A 23,645-nucleotide genomic window follows, 5' to 3' on the forward strand; every position below is an offset into this window, starting at 1 on the left:
CAAAGTCCGTGCTATTCCCCGGACCTGGGAGGGCTGTGGTTACTATTGACTGGTACATCAGCATAACTTTATAGGATCCAGTCTTGATATCTCTAAAGCCGTAAACACATATTCAGAAGAATATCAATCCAATTGGGGTAAAACTATCATTTTCCATACATTAAAATGGAACCAGTTTTGCTAAAGCAAAAATATACCAGTAGTCGTATTACATCAGCCAATTGATTTAAAGGAATCCAATTTTTGTAAATAGCTTGAAAGAACACAAGAATTATAAGATCCATTTTTTATGACACAAACATGCCATATCCCTCCCCGTGGTCCCCCGGAATTCACAATAAATATGTCTGAGATGAAATATTTTTAATGCAAGCAAATCATTGACATATACTTATAAGTGTCTCATAGAAAAATATATGCTTTGAAATATACATTTCACTTCAGTTTTCATGATTCAGTTTTGGTTAAAATAATTTTCAGGTAAAAATATATAGTACTCACATACTGACAAACAACTTGATATAAGAGGTTTGAAATTTACATATAGTAATTGCAAAAGTGGGTTGTGTCCTTTTGTTATGGCTGTACATTGTTTATTCATGTCACATTATATATAATTTATCAAATTTAAACAGGTATTGGGATTAATATTGTTCAATAGCTGAAGATTGGATGCATTACACAACCAAACAAATGTGTGAGGACTTTTAAGGTTGAAGAACTTCCAAGTGGCAGTTTTAACAGTTTCTGCTTATATTGGAAATTTGAAAAAACTGTTATGATGTAAATTAATGAAGTGGAAGTAATTGTTGATTGCTTTTGCTAAATTAATTGAGTTAAAACCACATTATTGTGTACAAATACTACAAATAGAAACAAGATACTTGTGTAATAATATGTGTATTATAAAATGAATTCCGGTACTTTTACATCTACAAATGACTTGATGTATAAGCGGTTTGGAATTTAAATAGGATTACTGATTGCGGACGGCAGTTTTTATAGTTTCTGCTTAAATCAGGAGTTTGAAGATGAAAAAACTGTTATGTATCAATGAAGACAAAGCTATTGATTAATAAATTGATTTGTGGTAGTTATACTAACAAACAACTTGATGTAAAAGAGGTTTGGCATTTAAATAGAATTACTTATTGCGGACGGCAGTTTTTTTTATAGTTTTTGCTTATATTGGGATTTGGAAGTTTGAAAAAACTTTTCTGTATCAATGAAGTGGAAGTTGTTGATTAATAACTTGATTTGGGGTACTTATACTGACAAACAACTTGATGGTTATAAGAGGTTAGGAATTAACATAGTGATTTAGTGACTTAGTGATTATGGACGGCAGTTTTAATAGTTTCTGCTGATATTGGGAGTTGATAGTTTGAAAAAACTATTCTGTATCAATGAAGTTGAAGTTGTTGATGAATAAATTGATTTGTGGTACTTATACTGACAAAGAACTTGATGTATAAGAGGTTTGGAATTTAAATAGGATTACTAATTGCGGACGGCAGTTTTTATAGTTTCTGCTTAAATCAGGAGTTGGAAGATGAAAAAACTGTTATGTATCAATGTAGTCAATGTTATTGATTAATACATTGATTTGTGGTAGTTATACTAACAAACAACTTGATGTAAAAGAGGTTTGGCATTTAAATAGAATTACTGATTGCGGACGGCAGTTTTTATAGTTTTTGCTTATATTGGGATTTGGAAGTTTAAAAAAACTTTTCTGTATCAATGAAGTGGAAGTTGTTGATTGCTTTTGCTAATTGAGTTAAAAAAACTTTTTGTGTATACAAATAGGAACATAAAACTTGTGATATGTGTATTATAAATTGAAATGTGGTACTTATGTTGACAAACAACTTCATTTTTATAAAATGTTTTGAATTAACATAGTGATTTAGTGACTTAGTGATTATGGACGGCAGTTTTAATAGTTTCTGCTTATATTGGGAGTTGATAGTATGAAAAAACTGTTCTGTGTCAATGAAGTGGAAGTTGTTGATTATAACTTTTGCTAATTGAGTTAAACCCCATGCATTATTGAGTACAAATAGGAACATAATAGTAATACTTGTGTTATGTGTTTTATAAATTGAATTGTGGTACTTATACTGAAAAACAACTTGATATAAGAGATTTGGAATTAACATAGTGATTACTGATTGCGGACGGCAGTTTTTATAGTTTCTGCTGATATTGGGAGTTGAAAGATTAAAAAACTGTTACATATCAATGAAGTGGAAGTTGTTGATTAATAACTTGATTTGGGGTACTTATACTGACAAACAACTTGATGGTTATAAGAGGTTAGGAATTAACATAGTGATTTAGTGACTTAGTGATTATGGACGGCAGTTTTAATAGTTTCTGCTGATATTGGGAGTTGATAGATTGAAAAAACTATTCTGTATCAATGAAGTTGAAGTTGTTGATGAATAAATTGATTTGTGGTACTTATACTGACAAACAACTTGATGTTTAAGAGGTTTGGAATTAAATAGGATTACTAATTGCGGACGGCAGTTTTTATAGTTTCTGCTGATATTGGGAGTTGGAGGTTTGAAAAAACTGTTCTGTATAAATGAAGTGGCAGTTGTTGATTACTTTTGCTAATTGAGTTAAAAAACCCTTTTTGAATACAAATAGGAACATAATACTTGTTTTATGTGTCTTATAAATTGAATTGTGGTACTTATGCTGAAAAACAACTTGATTTTTATGAAAGATTTGGAATTAACCTAGTGATTTAGTGACTTAGTGATTATGGACAGCAGTTTTAATAGTTTCTGCCTATATTCCAAGTTGGAGGTTTGAAAAAACTATTCTGTATCAATGAAGTGGAAGTTGTTGACTTATTTTGCTAATTGAGTGAAACCAAATTATTGAGTACAAATAGGAACATAAGTAATATACTTATGTTATGTATATTATTAATTGAATTGTGATACTTTAACAGAGAAAAACATGAATGTACATGTATGAGAGGTTTGGAATTTACATAGTGATTCAGTGATTGCAGACCGCAGTTTTAATAGGTTCTGCTTGTATTGTAAAAATGTATTGTTATGTTTATAGAGTGTGCCTTGGCCTGGGTTTTGTTGTTTAGTGTTGTTCACTTTTAACCATGTATTGTTATGTTTACAGAATGTGCCCTCGCCGGGATTTTATTTTTAAGTGTTGTTCACTTTTAACCATGTATTGTTTTGTTTACAGTATGTGCCCTCGCCGGGATTTTATTTTTAAGTGTTGTTTACTTTTAACCATGTATTGTTATGTTTACAGTATGTGCCCTCGCTGGTGTTTTTATTTTTAAGTGTTGTTTACTTTTAACCATGTATTTTTTTGTTTACAGTATGTGCCCTGGCCGGGATTTTATTGTTTAGTGTTGTTCACTTTTAATCATTGTATTGTTATGTTTACAGAATGTGCCCTAGCTGGGATTTTATTGTTTAGTGTTGTTTACTTTTAACCATGTATTGTTTTGTTTACAGTATGTGCCCTGGCCGGGATTTTATTGTTTAGTGTTGTTTACTTTTAACCATGTATTGTTATGTTTACAGAATGTGCCCCGGCCGGGATTTTATTTTTAAGTGTTGTTCACTTTTAACCATGTATTTTCCTTTAATGATGTTTTGTTATTTTTACAGTAAATGCCCTTGCCGGGATTTTATTGTTTAGTGTTGTTCACTTTTAACCTTGTATTGTTGTGTTTACAGTATGTGCCCTGGCCAGCATTTTGTTATTTAGTGTTGTTCACTTTTAACCTTGTATTGTTATGTTTACAGAATGTGCCCTGGCCGGGATTTTATTATTAAGTGTTGTTTACTTTTAACCATGTATTGTTTTGTTTACAGTATGTGCCCTGGCCGGGATTTTATTGTTTAGTGTTGTTTACTTTTAACCATGTATTGTTATGTTAACAGAATGTGCCCCGGCCGGGATTTTATTTTTAAGTGTTGTTCACTTTTAACCATGTATTTTCCTTTAATGATGTTTTGTTATTTTTACAGTATATGCCCTTGCCGGGATTTTATTGTTTAGTGTTGTTCACTTTTAACCTTGTATTGTTGTGTTTACAGTATGTGCCCTGGCCAGCATTTTGTTATTTTGTGTTGTTCACTTTTAACCTTGTATTGTTATGTTTACAGAATGTTCCCTGGCCGGGATTTTATTATTTTGTGTTGTTTACTTTCAACCATGTATTGTTATGTTTACAGTATGTGCCATAGCCGGGATTTTGTTTTTAAGTGTTGTTCACTTTTAACCATGTATTGTTTTGTTTACAGTATGTGCCCTGGCATGGATTTTATTGTTTAGTGTTGTTTACTTTTAACCATGTATTGTGTTGTTTGCAGTATGCGCCCTCGCTGGGATTGTATTCTTTAGTGTTGTTTACTTTTAGCCATGTATTGTTTTGTTTACTTTTAACCATGTATTGTTTTGTTTACAGTATGTGCCCTCGCCGGGATTTTATTTTTAAGTGTTGTTTACTTTTCACCATGTATTGTTATGTTTACGGTTTGTTCCCTCCCCGGGATTTTATTTTTAAGTGTTGTTTACTTTTAACCATGTATTGTTTTGTTTACAGTATGTGCCCTTGCTGGGATTTTATTTTTAAGTGTTGTTTACTTTTAACCATGTATTGTTTTGTGTACTTTTAACCATGTATTGTTATGTTTACAGATTGTGCCCTCGCCGGGATTTTATTCTTAAGTGTTGTTTACTTTTAACAATGTATTGTTTTGTTTACAGTATGTGCCCTCGCCGGGATTTTATTTTTAAGTATTGTTTACTTTTAACCATGTATTGTTTTGTTTACAGTATGTGCCCTTGCAGGGATTTTATTGTTTAGTGTTGTTTACTTTTAACCATGTTTTGTTATGTTTACAGAATGTGCCCCTGCCGGGATTTTATTGTTTAGTGTTGTTTACTTTTAACCATATATTGTTTTGTTTACTTTTAACCATGTATTGTTATGTTTACAGAATGTGCCCTCGCCGGGATTTTATTTCTAAGTGTTGTTTACTTTTAACCATGTATTGTGTTGTTTGCAGTATGCGCCCTCGCTGGGATTGTATTCTTTAGTGTTGTTTACTTTTAACCATGTATTGTTTTGTTTACTTTTAACCATGTATTGTTTTGTTTACAGTATGTGCCCTCGCCGGGATTTTATTGTTTAGTGTTGTTTACTTTTCACCATGTATTGTTATGTTTACAGTTTGTGCCCTCCCCGGGATTTTATTTTTAAGTGTTGTTTACTTTTAACCATGTATTGGTTTGTTTACAGTATGTGCCCTTGCTGGGATTTTATGGTTTAGTGTTGTTTACTTTTAACCATGTATTTTCCTTTAATTATGTTTTTTTTTATTTTTACAGTATGTGCCCTGGCCGGGATTTTATTGTTTAGTGTTGTTCACTTTTAACCTTGTATTGTTTTGTTTACAGTATGTGCCCTGGCCATTATTTTATTGTTTAGTGTTGTTTACTTTTAACCATGTATTGTTTTGTTAACAGTATGTGCCCTTGCTGGGATTTTATTTTTAAGTGTTGTTTACTTTTAACCATGTATTGTTTTGTGTACTTTTAACCATGTATTGTTATGTTTACAGTTTGTGCCCTCGCCGGGATTTTATTGTTTAGTGTTGTTTACTTTTAACCATGTATTGTTTTGTTTACAGTATGTGCCCTTGCCGGGATTTTATTGTTTAGTGTTGTTTACTTTTAACCATGTATTGTTATGTTTACAGAATGTGCCCCGGCTGGGATTTTATGGTTTAGTGTTGTTTACTTTTAACCATGTATTTTCCTTTAATCATGTATTGTTATGTTTACAGTATGTGCCCTCGCTGGGATTTTATTGTTTAGTGTTGTTTACTTTTAACCATGTATGGTTTTGTTTACTTTTAACCATGTATTGTTATGTTTACAGTTTGTGCCCTCGCCGGGAATTTATTTCTAAGTGTTGTTTACTTTTAACCATGTATTGTTTTGTTTACAGTATGTGCCCTCGCTGGGATTTTATTGTTTAGTGTTGTTTACTTTTAACCATGTATTGTTTTGTTTACAGTATGTGCCCTGGCCGGGATTTTATTGTTTAGTGTTGTTTACTTTTAACCATGTATTGTTTTTTTTACAGTATGTGCCCCTGCTGGGATTTTATTTTTAAGTGTTGTTTACTTTTAACCATGTATTGTTTTGTTTACAGTATGTGCCCTGGCCAGGATTTTGTTATTTAGTGTTGTTCACTTTTAACCATGTATTGTTATGTTTACAGAATGTGCCCTCGCCGGGATTTTATTGTTTAGTGTTGTTTACTTTTAACCATGTATTGTTATGTTTACAGAATGTGCCCCGGCGGGGATTTTATTTTTAAGTGTTGTTCACTTTTAACCATGTATTTTCCTTTAATGATGTTTTGTTATTTTTACAGTATGTGCCCTTGCCGGGATTTTATTGTTTAGTGTTGTTCACTTTTAACCTTGTATTGTTTTGTTTACAGTATGTGCCCTGGCCAGCATTTTGTTACATGTATTTAGTGTTGTTCACTTTTAACCATGTATTGTTATGTTTACAGAATCTGCCCTCGCCGGGATTTTATTGTTTAGTGTTGTTTACTTTTAACCATGTATTGTTTTGTTAACAGTATGTGCCCTCGCCGGGATTTTATTTTTAACTGTTGTTAACTTTTAACCATGTATTGTTTTGTTTACAGTATGTGCCCTCGCCGGGATTTTATTTTTTAGTGTTGTTTACTTTTAACCCTGTATTGTTTTGTTTACTTTTAGCTATGTATTGTTTTGTTTACAGTATGTGCCCTGGCATGGATTTTATTGTTTAGTGTTGATTAATTTTAACCATGTATTGTGTTGTTTGCAGTATGCGCCCTCGCTGGGATTGTATTCTTTAGTGTTGTTTACTTTTAGCCATGTATTGTTTTGTTTACTTTTAACCATGAATTGTTTTGTTTACAGTATGTGCCCTCGCCGGGATTTTATTTTTAAGTGTTGTTTACTTTTCACCATGTATTGTTATGTTTACGGTTTGTTCCCTCGCTGGGATTTTATTTTTAAGTGTTGTTTACTTTTAATCATGTATTGTTTTGTTTACAGTATGTGCCCTTGCTGGGATTTTATGGTTTAGTGTTGTTCACTTTTAACCATGTATTTTCCTTTAATTATGTTTTGTTATTTTTACAGTATGTGCCCTGGCCGGGATTTTATTGTTTAGTGTTGTTCACTTTTAACCTTGTATTGTTTTGTTTACAGTATGTGCCCTGGCCGGGATTTTATTGTTTAGTGTTGTTTACTTTTAACCATGTATTGTTATGTTTACAGAATGTGCCCCGGCTGGGATTTTATGGTTTAGTGTTGTTTACTTTTAACCATGTATTTTCCTTTAATCATGTATTGTTATGTTTACAGTATGTGCCCTCGCTGGGATTTTATTGTTTAGTGTTGTTTACTTTTAACCATGTATTGTTTTGTTTACTTTTAACCATGTATTGTTATGTTTACAGTATGTGCCCTCGCCGGGATTTTATTTTTTAGTGTTGTTTACTTTTAACCCTGTATTGTTTTGTTTACTTTTAACCATGTATTGTTTTGTTTACAGTATGTGCCCTGGCATGGATTTTAATGTTTAGTGTTGTTTACTTTTAACCATGTATTGTGTTGTTTGCAGTATGCGCCCTCGCTGGGATTGTATTCTTTAGTGTTGTTTACTTTTAGCCATGTATTGTTTTGTTTACTTTTAACCATGAATTGTTTTTTTACAGTATGTGCCCTCGCCGGGATTTTATTTTTAAGTGTTGTTTACTTTTCACCATGTATTGTTATGTTTACGGTTTGTTCCCTCCCCGGGATTTTATTTTTAAGTGTTGTTTACTTTTAACCATGTATTGTTTTGTTTACAGTATGTGCCCTTGCTCGGATTTTATGGTTTAGTGTTGTTCACTTTTAACCATGTATTTTCCTTTAATTATGTTTTGTTATTTTTACAGTATGTGCCCTGGCCAGGATTTTATTGTTTAGTGTTGTTCACTTTTAACCTTGTATTGTTTTGTTTACAGTATGTGCCCTGGCCGGGATTTTATTGTTTAGTGTTGTTTACTTTTAACCATGTATTGTTATGTTTACAGAATGTGCCCCGGCCGGAATTTTATGGTTTAGTGTTGTTTACTTTTAACCATGTATTTTCCTTTAATAATGTATTGTTATGTTTACAGTATGTGCCCTCGCCGGGATTTTATTGTTTAGTGTTGTTTACTTTTAACCATATATTGTTTTGGTTACTTTTAACCATGTATTGTTATGTTTACAGTTTGTGCCCTCGTCGGGATTTTATTTCTAAGTGTTGTTTACTTTTAACCATGTATTGTTTTGTTTACAGTATGTGCCCTGGGAGGGATTTTATTGTTTAGTGTTGTTTACTTTTAACCATGTATTGTGTTGTTTGCATTATGCGCCCTCGCTGGGATTGTATTCTTTAGTGTTGTTTACTTTTAACCATGTTTTGTTATGTTTACAGAATGTGCCCCTGCCGGGATTTTATGGTTTAGTGTTGTTTACTTTTAACCATGTATTTTCCTTTAATCATGTCTTGTTATGTTTACAGTATGTGCCCTGGCCGGGATTTTATTGTTTAGTGTTTTTTACTTTTAACCATGTATGGTTTTGTTTACTTTTAGCCATGTATTGTTATGTTTACAGTTTGTGCCCTCGCCGGGATTTTATTTCTAAGTGTTGTTTACTTTTAACCATGTATTGTTTTGTTTACAGTATGTGCCCTCGCTGGGATTTTATTGTTTAGTGTTGTTTACTTTTAACCATGCATTGTTTTGCTTACTTTTAACCATGTATTGTTATGTTTACAGTTTGTGCCCTCGCCGGGATTTTATTTCTAAGTGTTGTTTACTTTTAACCATGTATTGTTTTGTTTACAGTATGTGCCCTCGCTGGGATTTTATTTTTAAGTGTTGTTTACTTTTAACCATGTATTGTTTTGCTTATAGTATGTGCCCTGGCCGGGATTTTATTGTTTACTGTTGTTTACTTTTTACCATGTATTGTTTTGTTTACAGTATGTGCCCTGGCCGGGATTTTATTGTTTAGTGTTGTTTACTTTTAACCATGTATTGGTTTTTTTACAGTATGTGCCCCTGCTGGGATTTTATTTTTAAGTGTTGTTTACTTTTAACCATGTATTGTTTTTTTACAGTATGTGCACTGGCCAGGATTTTGTTATTAGGTGTTGTTCACTTTTAACCAAGTATTGTTATGTTTACAGAATTTGCCCTTGCCGGGATTTTATTGTTTAGTGTTGTTTACTTTTAACCATGTATTTTCCTTTAATGATGTTTTGTTATTTTTACAGTATGTGCCCTTGCCGGGATTTTATTGTTTAGTGTTGTTCACTTTTAACCTTGTATTGTTTTGTTTACAGTATGTGCCCTGGCCAGCATTTTGTTATTTAGTGTTGTTCACTTTTAACCATGTATTGTTATGTTTACAGAATGTGCCCTTGCCGGGAATTTATTGTTTAGTATGGTTTACTTTTAACCATGTATTGTTTTGTAAACAGTATGTGCCCTCGGCGGAATTTTATTTTTAACTGTTGTTAACTTTTAACCATGTATTGTTTTGTTTACAGTATGTGCTTGCCGGGATTTTATTTTTTAGTGTTGTTTACTTTTAACCATGTATTGATTTGTTTACAGAATTTGCTCTCGCCGGGATTTTATTTTTAAGTGTTGTTTACTTTTAACCATGTATTGTTTTGTTTACAGTATGTGCCATGGCGAGGATTTTAATGTTTAGTGTTGTTTACTTTTAACCATGTATTGTTTTGTTTCTAGTATGTGCCCTGGCCAGGATTTTATTTTTAAGTGTTGTTTACTTTTAACCATGTATTGTTATGTTTACAGTATGTGCCTTGGCCAGGATTTTATTGTTTAGTGTTGTTTACTTTTAACCATGTATTGTTTTGTTTACAGTATGTGCCCTGGCAGGGATTTTATTGTTTAGTGTTGTTTACTTTTAACCATGTATTGTTTTGTTTACAGAATGTGCCCTGGCAGGCATTTTATTGTTTAGTGTTGTTAACTTTTAATCATGTATTGTTTTGTTAACAGTATGTGCCCTCGCCGGGATTTTATTGTTTAGTGTTGTTTACTTTTAACCATGTATTGTTTTGTTAACAGTATGTGCCCTTGCTGGGATTTTATTTTTAAGTGTTGTTTACTTTTAACCATGTATTGTATTGTTTACTTTTAACCATGTATTGTTTTGTTTACAGTATGTGCCCTCGCCGGGATTTTATTTTTTAGTGTTGTTTACTTTTAACCATGTATTGTTTTGTTGACGGAATTTGCTCTCGCCGTGATTTTATTTTTAAGTGTTGTTTACTTTTAACCATGTATTGTTTTGTTTACAGTATGTGCCCTGGCGAGGATTTTAATGTTTAGTGTTGTTTACTTTGAACCAAGTATTGTTTTGTTTACAGTATGTGCCCTAGCTGGGATTTTATTGTTTAGTGTTGTTTACTTTTAACCATGTATTGTTTTGTGTACTTTTAACCATGTATTGTTATGTTTACAGTTCGTGCCCTCCCCGGGATTTTATTTTTAAGTGTTGTTTACTTTTAACCATGTATTGTTTTGTTTACAGTATGTGCCCTTGCCGGGATTTTATTGTTTAGTGTTGTTTACTTTTAACCATGTATTGTTATGTTTACAAAATGTGCCCCGGCCGGGATTTTATGGTTTAGTGTTGTTTACTTTTAATCATGTATTTTTCTTTAATCATGTATTGTTATGTTTACAGTATGTGCCCTCACCGGGATTTTATTGTTTAGTGTTGTTTACTTTTAACCATGTATTGTTTTGTTTACTTTTCACCATATATTGTTATGTTTACAGTTTGTGCCCTCCCCAGGATTTTATTTTTAAGTGTTGTTTACTTTAAACCATGTATTGTTTTGTTTACAGTATGTGCCCTGGCCGGGATTTTATTGTTTAGTGTTGTTTACTTTTAACCATGTATTGTTTTGTTTACAGTATGTGCCCTCGCTGGATTTTATTTTTAAGTGTTGTTTACTTTTAACCCTGTATTGTTTTGTTTACTTTTAACGATGTATTATTATGTTTACAGAATGTGCCCCGGCCGGGATTTTATGGTTTAGTGTTGTTTACTTTTAACCATGTATTTTCCTTTAATCATGTATTGTTATGTTTACAGTATGTGCCCTCGCCGGGATTTTATTGTTTAGTGTTGTTTACTTTTAACCATGTATTGTTTTGTTTACAGTTTTTGCCCTCGCCGGGATTTTATTTTTAAGTGTTGTTTACTTTCAACCATGTATTGTTTTGTTTACAGTATGTGCCCTGGCCGAGATTTTATTGTTTAGTGTTGTTTAGTTTTAACCATGTATTGTTTTGTTTACAGTATGTGCCCTCGATGGATTTTATTTTTAAGTGTTGTTTACTTTTAACCCTGTATTGTTTTGTTTACTTTTAACCATGTATTGTTTTGTTTACAGTTTTTGCCCTCGCCGGGATTTTATTTTTAAGTGTTGTTTACTTTTAACCATGTATTGTTTTGTTTACAGTATGTGCCCCTGCTGGGATTTTATTTTTAAGTGTTGTTTACTTTTAACCCTGTATTATTTTGTTTACTTTTAACCATGTATTGTTTTGTTTACAGTTTTTGCCCTCGCCGGGATTTTATTTTTAAGTGTTGTTTACTTTAAACCATGTATTGTTTTGTTTACAGTATGTGCCCTGGCCGGGATTTTATTGTTTAGTGTTGTTTAGTTTTAACCATGTATTGTTTTGTTTACAGTATGTGCCCTCGATGGATTTTATTTTTAAGTGTTGTTTACTTTTAACCCTGTATTGTTTTGTTTACTTTTAACCATGTATTGTTTTGTTTACAGTTTTTGCCCTCGCCGGGATTTTATTTTTAAGTGTTGTTTACTTTTAACCATGTATTGTTTTGTTTACAGTATGTGCCCCTGCTGGGATTTTATTTTTAAGTGTTGTTTACTTTTAACCCTGTATTGTTTTGTTTACTTTTAACCATGTATTGTTTTGTTTACAGTTTTTGCCCTCGCCGGGATTTTATTTTTAAGTGTTGTTTACTTTTAAGCATGTATTGTTTTGTTTACAGTATGTGCCCTGGCCAGGATTTTATTGTTTAGTGTTGTTTACTTTTAACCATATATTGTTTTGTTTACAGTATGAGCCCCTGCTTGGATTTTATTTTTAAGTGTTGTTCGCTTTTAACCATGTATTGTTTTTTTTACAGTATGTGCTGTGGCCAGGATTTTGTTTTTTAGTTTTGTTCACTTTGAACCATGTATTGTTTTGTTTACAGTATGTGCCCTGGCCAGGATTTTGTTATTTAGTGTTGTTCACTTTTAACCATGTATTGTTATGTTTACAGAATGTGCCCTCGCCGGGATTTTATTGTTTAGTGTTGTTTACTTTTAACCGTGTATTGTTTTGTTTACAGTTTTTGCCCTCGCCGGGATTTTATTTTTAAGTGTTGTTTACTTTTAACCATGTATTGTTTTGTGTACTTTTAACCATGTATTGTTATGTTTACAGTTTGTGCCATCGCCGGGATTTTATGTTTAAGTGTTGTTTACTTTTAACCATGTATTGTTTTGTTTACAGTATGTGCCCTGGCTGAGATTTTATTGTTTAGTGTTGTTTACTTTTAACCATGTATTGTTTTGTTTACAGAATGTGCCCTTGCTAGGATTTTATTTTTAAGTGTTGTTTACTTTTAACCATGTATTGTTTTGTTTACGGTATGTGCCCTTGCTGGGATTTTATTTTTAAGTGTTGTTTACTTTGAACCATGTATTGTTTTGTTTACAGTATGTGCCCTAGCCGGGATTTTATTGTTTAGTGTTGTTTACTTTTAACCATGTATTGTTTTGTTTACAGTATGTGCCCTCGCTGGATTTTTTTTTAAGAGTTGTTTACTTTTAACCCTGTATTGTTTTGTTTACTTTTAACCATGTATTGTTTTGTTTACAGTATGTGCCCTCGCTGGATTTTATTTTTAAGTGTTGTTTACTTTTAACCCTGTATTGTTTTGTTTACTTTTAACCATGTATTGTTTTGTTTACAGTTTTTGCCCTCGCCGGGATTTTATTTTTATTTGTTGTTTACTTTTAACCATGTATTGTTTTGTTTACAGTATGTGCCCTCGCCGGGATTTTATTTTTAAGTGTTGTTTTCCTTTAATCATGTATTGTTATTTTTACAGTATGTGCCCTTGCCGGGATTTTATTGTTTAGTGTTGTTTACTTTTAACCATGTATTGTTTTGTTTACAGTATGTCCCCATTCTGGGATTTTATTTTTAAGCGTTGTTTACTTTTAACCATGTATTGTTTTGTTTACAGTATGTGCCGTGGCCAGGATTTTGTTATTTAGTGTTGTTCACTTTTAACCATGTATTGTTATGTTTACAGAATGTGCCTTCGCCGGGATTTTATTGTTTAGTGTTGTTTACTTTTAACCATGTATTGTTATGTTTACAGAATGTGCCCCGGCCGGGATTTTATGGTTTAGTGTTGTTCACTTTTAACCATGTATTTTCTTTTAATCATGTTTTGTTATTTTTACAGTATGTGCCCTTGCCGGGATTTTATTTTTAAGTGTTGTTCACTTTTAACCATGTATTGTTTTGTTTACAGTATGTGCCTTGGCCGGGATTTTATTGTTTAGTGTTGTTTACTTTTAACCATGTATTGTTTTGTTTACAGTATATTTAGTGTTGTTCACTTTTAACCATGTATTGTTATGTTTACAGAATGTGCCCTCGCCGGGATATTATTGTTTAGTGTTGTTTACCTTTAACCATGTATTGTTATGTTTACAGAATGTGCCCTCGCCGGGATTTTATTGTTTAGTGTTGTTTACTTTTAACCATGTATTGTTATGTTTACAGAATGTGCCCCGGCCGGAATTTTATGGTTTGTGTTGTTCACTTTTAACCATGTATTTTCCTTTAATAATGTTTTGTTATTTTTACAGTATGTGCCCTGGCTGGGATTTTATTGTTTAGTGTTGTTTACTTTTAACCATGTATTGTTATGTTTACAGAATGTGCCCTGGCAGGGATTTTATTGTTTAGTGTTGTTTACTTTTAATCATGTATTGTTTTGTTTACAGTATGTGCCCTCGCCGGGATTTTATTTTTAAATGTTGTTTACTTTTAACCATGTATTATATTGTTTACTTTTAACCATGTATTGTTATGTTTACAGTTCGTGCCCTCCCCGGGATTTTATTTTTAAGAGTTGTTTACTTTTAACCATGTATTGTTTTGTTTACAGTATGTGCCCTCGCCGGGATTTTATTGTTTAGTGTTGTTTACTTTTAACCATGTATTGTTTTGTTTACAGTATGTGCCCTCGCTGGGATTTTATTGTTTAGTGTTGTTTACTTTTAACCATGTATTGTTTTGTTTACAGTATATGCCCTCGCTGGGATTTTATTTTTAAGTGTTGTTTTCTTTTAACCCTGTATTGTTTTGTTTACTTTTAACCATGTATTGTTTTGTTTACAGTTTGTGCCCTCGCCGGGATTTTATTTTTAAGTGTTGTTTACTTTTAACCATGTATTGTTTTGTTTACAGTATGTGCCCTGGCGAGGATTTTAATGTTTAGTGTTGTTTACTTTTAACCATGTATTGTTTTGTTTACAGTATGTGCCCTAGCCGGGATTTTATTTTTAAGTGTTGTTTACTTTTAACCATGTATTGTTTTGTTTACAGTATGTGCCCTAGCCGGGATTTTATTTTTAAGTGTTGTTTACTTTTAACCATGTATTGTTTTGTTTACAGTATGTGCCCTCGCCGGGATTTTATTGTTTAGTGTTGTTTACTTTTAACCATGTATTGTTTTGTTTACAGTATGTGCCCTCGCTGGGATTTTATTGTTTAGTGTTGTTTACTTTTAACCATGTATTGTTTTGTTTACAGTATGTGCCCTCGCTGGGATTTTATTTTTAAGTGTTGTTTTCTTTTAACCCTGTATTGTTTTGTTTACTTTTAACCATGTATTGTTTTGTTTACAGTTTGTGCCCTCGCCGGGATTTTATTTTTAAGTGTTGTTTACTTTTAACCATGTATTGTTTTGTTTACAGTATGTGCCCTGGCCAGGATTTTAATGTTTAGTGTTGTTTACTTTTAACCATGTATTATATTGTTTACTTTTAACCATGTATTGTTATGTTTACAGTTCGTGCCCTCCCCGGGATTTTATTTTTAATTGTTGTTTACTTTTAACCATGTATTGTTTTGTTTACAGTATGTGCCCTCGCCGGGATTTTATTGTTTAATGTTGTTTACTTTTAACCATGTATTGTTTTGTTTACAGTATGTGCCCTCGCCGGGATTTTATTGTTTAGTGTTGTTTACTTTTAACCATGTATTGTTTTGTTTACAGTATGTGCCCTCGCTGGGATTTTATTTTTAAGTGTTGTTTTCTTTTAACCCAGTATTGTTTTGTTTACTTTTAACCATGTATTGTTTTGTTTACAGTTTGTGCCCTCGCCGGGATTTTATTTTTAAGTGTTGTTTACTTTTAACCATGTATTGTTTTGTTCACAGTATGTGCCCTGGCGAGGATTTTAATGGTTAGTGTTGTTTACTTTTAACCATGTATTGTTTTGTTTACAGTATGTGCCCTAGCGGGATTTTATTTTTAAGTGTTGTTTACTTTTAACCATGTATTGTTTTGTTTACAGTATGTGCCCTCGCCGGGATTTTATTGTTTAGTGTTGTTTACTTTTAACCATGTATTGTTTTGTTTACAGTATGTGCCCTCGCTGGGATTTTATTGTTTAGTGTTGTTTACTTTTAACCATGTATTGTTTTGTTTACAGTATGTGCCCTCGCTGGGATTTTATTTTTAAGTGTTGTTTACTTTTAACCCTGTATTGTTTTGTTTACTTTTAACCATGTATTGTTTTGTTTACAGTTTGTGCCCTCGCCGGGATTTTATTTTTAAGTGTTGTTTACTTTTAACCATGTATTGTTTTGTGTACAGTATGTGCCCTGGCCAGGATTTTAATGTTTAGTGTTGTTTACTTTTAACCATGTATTGTTTTGTTTACAGTATGTGCCCTAGCCGGGATTTTAATGTTTAGTGTTGTTTACTTTTAACCATGTATTGTTTTGTTTACAGTATGTGCCCTGGCCAGGATTTTAATGTTTAGTGTTGTTTACTTTTAACCATGTATTGTTTTGTTTACAGTATGTGCCCTGGCGAGGATTTTAATGTTTAGTGTTGATTACTTTTAACCATGTATTGTTTTGTTTACAGTATGTGCCCTCGCTGGGAATTTAATGTTTAGTGTTGTTTACTTTTAACCATGTAATGTTTTGTTTACAGTATGTGCCCTGGCCAGGATTTTAATGTTTAGTGTTGTTTACTTTTAACCATGTATTGTTTTGTTTACAGTATGTACCCTAGCCGGGATTTTAATGTTTAGTGTTGTTTACTTTTAACCATGTATTGTTTTGTTTACAGTATGTGCCCTGGCGAGGATTTTAATGTTTAGTATTGTTTACTTTTAACCATGTATTGTTTTGTTTACAGTATGTGCCCTGGCGAGGATTTTAATGTTTAGTGTTGATTACTTTTAACCATGTATTGTTTTGTTTACAGTATGTGCCCTGGCCAGGATTTTAATGTTTAGTGTTGATTACTTTTAACCATGTATTGTTTTGTTTACAGTATGTGCTCTAGCCGGGATTTTAATGTTTAGTGTTGTTTACTTTTAACCATGTATTGTTATGTTTACAGTATGTGCCCTGGCCAGGATTTTAATGTTTAGTTTTTTTTACTTTTAACCATGTATTGTTTTGTTTACAGTATGTGCCCTGGCCAGGATTTTAATGTTTAGTTTTTTTTACTTTTAACCATGTATTGTTATGTTTACAGTATGTGCCCTGGCCAGGATTTTAATGTTTAGTGTTGTTTACTTTTAACCATGTATTGTTTTGTTTACAGTATGTGCCCTAGCCGGGATTTTAATGTTTAGTGTTGTTTACTTTTAACCATGTATTGTTTTGTTTACAGTATGTGCCCTGGCCAGGATTTTAATGTTTAGTGTTGTTTACTTTTAACCATGTATTGTTTTGTTTACAGTATGTGCCCTAGCCGGGATTTTAATGTTTAGTGTTGTTTACTTTTAACCATGTATTGTTTTGTTTACAGTATGTGCCCTGGCCAGGATTTTATTGTTTAGTGTTGTTTACTTTTAACCATGTATTGTTATGTTTACAGTATGTGCCCTGGCCAGGATTTTAATGTTTAGTGTTGTTTACTTTTAACCATGTATTGTTTTGTTTACAGTATGTGCCCTAGCCGGGATTTTAATGTTTAGTGTTGTTTACTTTTAACCATGTATTGTTTTGTTTACAGTATGTGCCCTGGCGAGGATTTTAATGTTTAGTGTTGTTTACTTTTAACCATGTATTGTTTTGTTTACAGTATGTGCCCTGGCCAGGATTTTAATGTTTAGTTTTTTTTACTTTTAACCATGTATTGTTTTGTTAACAGTATGTGCCTTGGCCGGGATTTTATTGTTTAGTGTTGTTCACTTTTAACCATGTATTGTTTTGTTTACAGTATGTGCCCTAGCCGGGATTTTATTGTTTAGTGTTGTTTACTTTTAACCATGTATTGTTTTGTTTACAGTATGTGCCCTGGCCAGGATTTTATTGTTTAGTGTTGTTTACTTTTAACCATGTATTGTTTTGTTTACAGTATGTGCCCTGGCCAGGATTTTAATGTTTAGTGTTGTTTACTTTTAACCATGTATTGTTTTGTTTACAGTATGTGCCCTAGCCGGGATTTTAATGTTTAGTGTTGTTTACATTTAACCATGTATTGTTTTGTTTACAGTATGTGCCCTGGCCAGGATTTTAATGTTTAGTGTTGTTTACTTTTAACCATGTATTGTTTTGTTTACAGTATGTGCCCTAGCCGGGATTTTAATGTTTAGTGTTGTTTACTTTTAACCATGTATTGTTTTGTTTACAGTATGTGCCCTAGCCGGGATTTTATTGTTTAGTGTTGTTTACTTTTAACCATGTATTGTTATGTTTACAGTATGTGCCCTGGCCAGGATTTTAATGTTTAGTGTTGTTTACTTTTAACCATGTATTGTTTTGTTTACAGTATGTGCCCTAGCCGGGATTTTAATGTTTAGTGTTGTTTACTTTTAACCATGTATTGTTTTGTTTACAGTATGTGCCCTGGCGAGGATTTTAATGTTTAGTGTTGTTTACTTTTAACCATGTATTGTTTTGTTTACAGTATGTGCCCTGGCCAGGATTTTAATGTTTAGTTTTTTTTACTTTTAACCATGTATTGTTTTGTTTACAGTATGTGCCTTGGCCGGGATTTTATTGTTTAGTGTTGTTCACTTTTAACCATGTATTGTTTTGTTTACAGTATGTGCCCTGGCCAGGATTTTATTGTTTAGTGTTGTTTACTTTTAACCATGTATTGTTTTGTTTATAGTATGTGCCCTGGCCAGGATTTTATTGTTTAGTGTTGATTACTTTTAACCATGTATTGTTATGTTTACAGTATGTGCCCTGGCCAGGATTTTATTGTTTAGTGTTGATTACTTTTAACCATGTATTGTTTTGTTTACAGTATGTGCCCTGGCCAGGATTTTATTGTTTAGTGTTGTTTACTTTTAACCATGTATTGTTATGTTTACAGAATGTGCCCCGGCCGAGATTTTATGGTTTAGTGTTGTTTACTTTTAACCATGTATTTTGCTTTAACCATGTATTGTTATGTTTACAGTATGTGCCCTGGTCCGGATTTAATTGTTTAGTGTTGTTTACTTTTAACCATGTATGGTTATGTTTACAGTATGTGCCCTTGCTGGGATTTTATTCCTTACTGTTGTTTACTTTTAACCATGTTTTGTTATGCTTACAGAATGTGCCCTGGCAGGGATTGTATTGTTTAGTGTTGTTCACATTTAACCATGTATTGTTATGTTTGCAGAATGTTCCTGGGCGGGAGTATTGTTATTTTGTGTTGTTCACTTTTAACTCTGTTTACAGAATGTATCTTGGCAGAGGTTTTGCTGCTTTTTTTTGTTTACCATGTCTTGTTTTTGTTAACATAATATGTTGATGGTTTTGTTTTTGTTTACATAATATGCTTGGGTTATTAAGTAAACAAGAACACAGCCTTTTGTTTTCTAACTGTTGTTTATTTATAATCATGTCTTGTTGGTGGTGGGTGTTGTTTATGATCGTGTTTTTGTTTACATAATTTGCTTGGGTTATTATGTAAACAAGAACACAGCCTTTTGTTTTCTAATTGTTGTTTATTTATAATCATGTCTTGTTGGTGGCGGGTGTTATTTATGATCGTGTTTTTGTTTTCATAATTTGCATGGGTTATTATGTAAACAAGAACACAGCCTCTTGTTTTCTAACTGTTGTTTATTTATAATCATGTCTTGTTGGTGGTGGGTGTTGTTTATGATCGTGTTTTTGTTTTCATAATTTGCTTGGGTTATTATGTAAACAAGAACATAGCCTTTTGTTTTCTAATTGTTGTTTATTTATAATCATGTCTTGTTGGTGGCGGGTGTTATTTATGATCGTGTTTTTGTTTTCATAATTTGCTTGGGTTATTATGTAAACAAGAACACAGCCTTTTGTTTTCTAATTGTTGTTTATTTATAATCCTGTCTTGTTGGTGGCGGGTGTTATTTATGATCGTGTTTTTGTTTTCATACTTTGCAGAGCTTGTGGTGCCCTTTAAATATGGATCGAAAATATGGTGTGTGTTTGGACTTGTGTGAGTTTTGTAAAGAGGTGCCTGTTGTGTATTGCATAGGCTGTCAAACTTTAACTTAGGGCAGGACTTGTTCAGTCTTAACTATTAAATGCTCAGTATATCACTGACAGGTATTTAGATTTCAACCTTTGGTCAAACATTTCAGAAAAGTCATAAATGTTATTGTAATGTTTAACTTTTATGTGCACCTCCATTTCATGAATTTCAGAAAAGTCAACACTGTCCAGATAACCCATCTTAAGGGTCCAGACCATAAGCTGATGCAGAGGAAACATAGATAACTCAGGTACATCTGATGGTAGCTTTGATTGTTACCAATGTCGGTAGTGTTTAAAGTCTCATGCCAGAGAGTCTTTTAAGCCATTCCCTTTTCCACCAAGCTTTTCAGTTGTTTGTTTTGAAGAAAGCTCAGGCTGTTTAAAGATCTATTTGGTGACATCATTGTAGTGAAAAACTTTAGAAACATGATTGTCTGCAGATTTCCACAGAATTGAGTTGCTCTTAGAACCCCCCCCCCCCCCCACAAAAAAAAATATATTTTTTCGTTTGACTGGTAGCCTTCTGTTGTTTCTTTAGTTTTGACACACCAATTTGATCCGAATTTGAAACCAGGAGGAGAGCCCTCAAAAGGGCCTTGTGACCAAAAAGAAATTAATTGAAAGACATTACATTCCCAATAGTTTGTTTATTCCTTGCATTGCACTCTTTATGATAAATATTGAAGTTTGTTAACAGTTGTTCATATATCCTATTTCCTTGTGCAGATATTGGATATTGGACGGAAGCCGACTTTGTAGAGGTGTTGTTGCGTCAATGGCGGCCTGTGATTATTGAGGACGTCCTTGTGGAAGCGTTTCAGGTACATATAGGAAGAAAGGCAGATATCAATTGTAGTGCTAGACCACATTAATTTTGTATTTCTCTTATATTTTGTTCTGTCATTTTTGGATTGTATACAGTAACTTGATTTTACAAAAGTAAATGTGAATGTTTTTAGAAAACACGCATTTAAGTACAATTTTTACACTCTGATTTTTTTCATCTTATAATTTTTCACAAATTCTATAATCATTTAACTTTTGAAATTTACTGTTGAAGGAGAGGGAAGACCCGGAAGTGGACAAGGTCATCCAAGAGGTGGGACCAGGCTGATGGACATTAGCTTTTCCATCTATGGAAAAGTAGGTTAATGAAGATACTACATAATAATTTATAATATTTCCATAACACATTTGCTTAAGATTTTTACCAAAAATATTTACCCAATTGATGGAAATCTCTAGTCGTCCAGCATGTGAATTACAAGTTTTTTATACCCCCCAAAACAAAGTTTGGGGGGGTATACTGGAATCGGGTTGTCCGTTCGTCTGTCCGTCTGTCCGTCCGTTTTTTTTTGTCCGGGATTCATCTTTGTCGTTATTGAACAAATCTTTTTCAAACTTTCAGATATTAATGGCCATGATGTAAACTTGCGCCTCTGTGAAATTGGTACGGGTCACATGACCCTGACCAGAGTTATATCCCCTTGATGTGTTAAAGTAGGCAAAATAAGCCCTGTCCGGGATTCATCTTTGTTATTATTCAACAAATCTTTATCAAACTTTCAGAAATTAATGGCCATGTTGTAAACTTTCGCCTCTGTGAATTTGGTACAGGTCACATGACCCTGACTGGAGTTATCTCCCCTTGATGTGTTAAAGTAGGCAAAATAAGCCCTGTCCGGGATTCATCTTTGTTATTATTCAACAAATCTTTATCAAACTTTCAGAAATTAATGGCCATGTTGTAAACTTTCGCCTCTGTGAATTTGGTACAGGTCACATGACCCTGACTGGAGTTATCTCCCCTTGATGTGTTAAAGTAGGCAAAATAAGCCCTGTCCGGGATTCATCTTTGTTATTATTCAACAAATCTTTATCAAACTTTCAGAAATTAATGGCCATGTTGTAAACTTTCGCCTCTGTGAATTTGGTACAGGTCACATGACCCTGACTGGAGTTATCTCCCCTTGTAGGCAAAATTAGCTTTGTCCGGCCTAACTCCAGGGCAAACAACCTAGACATGGAGGGGTGGGGGGTATTCGTTAGCCTATGGCTTACAGTTCTAGTTGATATTGTGTTGGGGACATGGCACCGTTCAGTAAATATGTTCCATTGCATTGAAGATTATACCACCATGACTCACCATTTCAATCATACAAATGTTTTTTGCACAGCAATACGACAGGGTGTGCAGGGCCAACGTCAACATGAATCATCTACGCCACAGGCTTGTACGACAAGGAGGGAAAAGATGGAGGAGCAGGATGTGAGAGAGAAGAAACCAGACTGATGGACCACTCACCTAGTAAGATATGATTTTAAGGTCTGTTATGGCACCTCTTTGAAAATAATCCATAAATGGCAATGCCTGATGATGATGATGGTGATGCTGCTGCTGCTGCTGCTGCTGCTGCTGCTGATGATGATGATGATGATGATCTACCATTTTTTGTAGTATGTTTTATGTCTGACCTCGACCGTTGCCTTTAAAGACTGATTTTTTTTAAGAATATCATAATGCATCATCTGTTGTCTGTGATTTTAATGCATAATTCATTTTTAAATTCCACACACTCCATTACAGTTTGGGACTTGACCCAGCAGTTCTTCTTCCCCCATCATGCCCAGCAGACTAGTCCAACATTTTTCAAGCTCCACAGAAATGTGCTGCCTGGAAATTGGCTGCCTTTTGGAGTATGTGCATAAGGCTCAGGTACATTGTAGATCTTAAAAACCGAGTTCATGTATTATTCAACTGTGTAAATAGACATGTTTTTTTTCAACTTTTCATTTACTTTGAGTCAATTTTTTACTTCCTTCCTGTTGTTCCTAAATTGAGATGAAATACATGTGCGCAGTGCAGTTCAAAAGATTTATGTCGTAATGTTAACATACTTTTAAACATTTTATTCACTGTATAGTACCATAGGTCAATGTCATTATCTTAATGTAGTAACATTTTAATAACTTTTTTCTAATTGACATGCGCATGTATCTGTTGTAGGACTACATGTGCGGATTGAGATATCTAGGATAGCCATTAGGAGCTTCTTGGCCATTTTCCATCAAAAACAACCTCAGATGTTTATGGACGGTTTACAAGGTCAGATATCTTGACATTTAGCTATCCTGCAATAAGATCACACAGTAATTTAAATTTTCAATTTAGCAGTTAAATTTTATGATGTTTCTTATGGGAATCATAATTCTTAATGCAATATTTTTATGCACTTTAATCAATTTAAACGTAGATGTACAAAATATACATTAAAACACTACAATCCATTTAAACTATTATGTTATTTGTTTACAAACTTCTTCTACAGATGAATGGCAAACATCAAGGTTATTTTTGATTGAAAATGGCCGAGAAGTTCCAAATGCAATGATAGCAGGAAATACAAAGTTCCACCTGGATCTTCACTGGGGCACTGCAGTCCATAGTAGGTTAATAGTAATACTTACTGAATAATTCCCTAAATGACTTTAGCTTAAGATTTTGAAAAGTATTAACTTTTGTTTTAGCCTTGGTGTTATTGTTATTAGTGGCATGTAGAAAACTAACCTTGGCCATAACTTAAATACTGTTGAAATTATTTGAATACTATTTTGTTGACATGTTGCCAGAGGAATTATGTTGATGTGTAGCAAGAATCGTAATTGTGTTTTAAGTAATTTTTGTGTTAGTTTAATTCTTGAAATGAACAAAATAAGCAAACTCTCCTATGATTTCAGA

General features: G+C 33.0%; 1 long non-coding RNA gene across 1 annotated transcript; it reads left to right on the plus strand.

Annotated features, from left to right (window-relative positions):
• The first annotated feature begins 20,113 nt into the window (after nucleotides 1-20,113).
• LOC128233713 (uncharacterized) lies at nucleotides 20,114-22,170 on the plus strand. The gene is made up of 3 exons (XR_008260759.1): nucleotides 20,114-20,154; nucleotides 20,967-21,049; nucleotides 22,084-22,170. It is a non-coding gene; the product is annotated as an uncharacterized LOC128233713 (long non-coding RNA).
• The last annotated feature ends 1,475 nt before the right edge of the window (nucleotides 22,171-23,645 follow it).

This window comes from Mya arenaria, chromosome 5 (genome assembly GCF_026914265.1).
Source record: "Mya arenaria isolate MELC-2E11 chromosome 5, ASM2691426v1".
Taxonomy (NCBI): Eukaryota; Metazoa; Mollusca; class Bivalvia; order Myida; family Myidae; genus Mya; species Mya arenaria.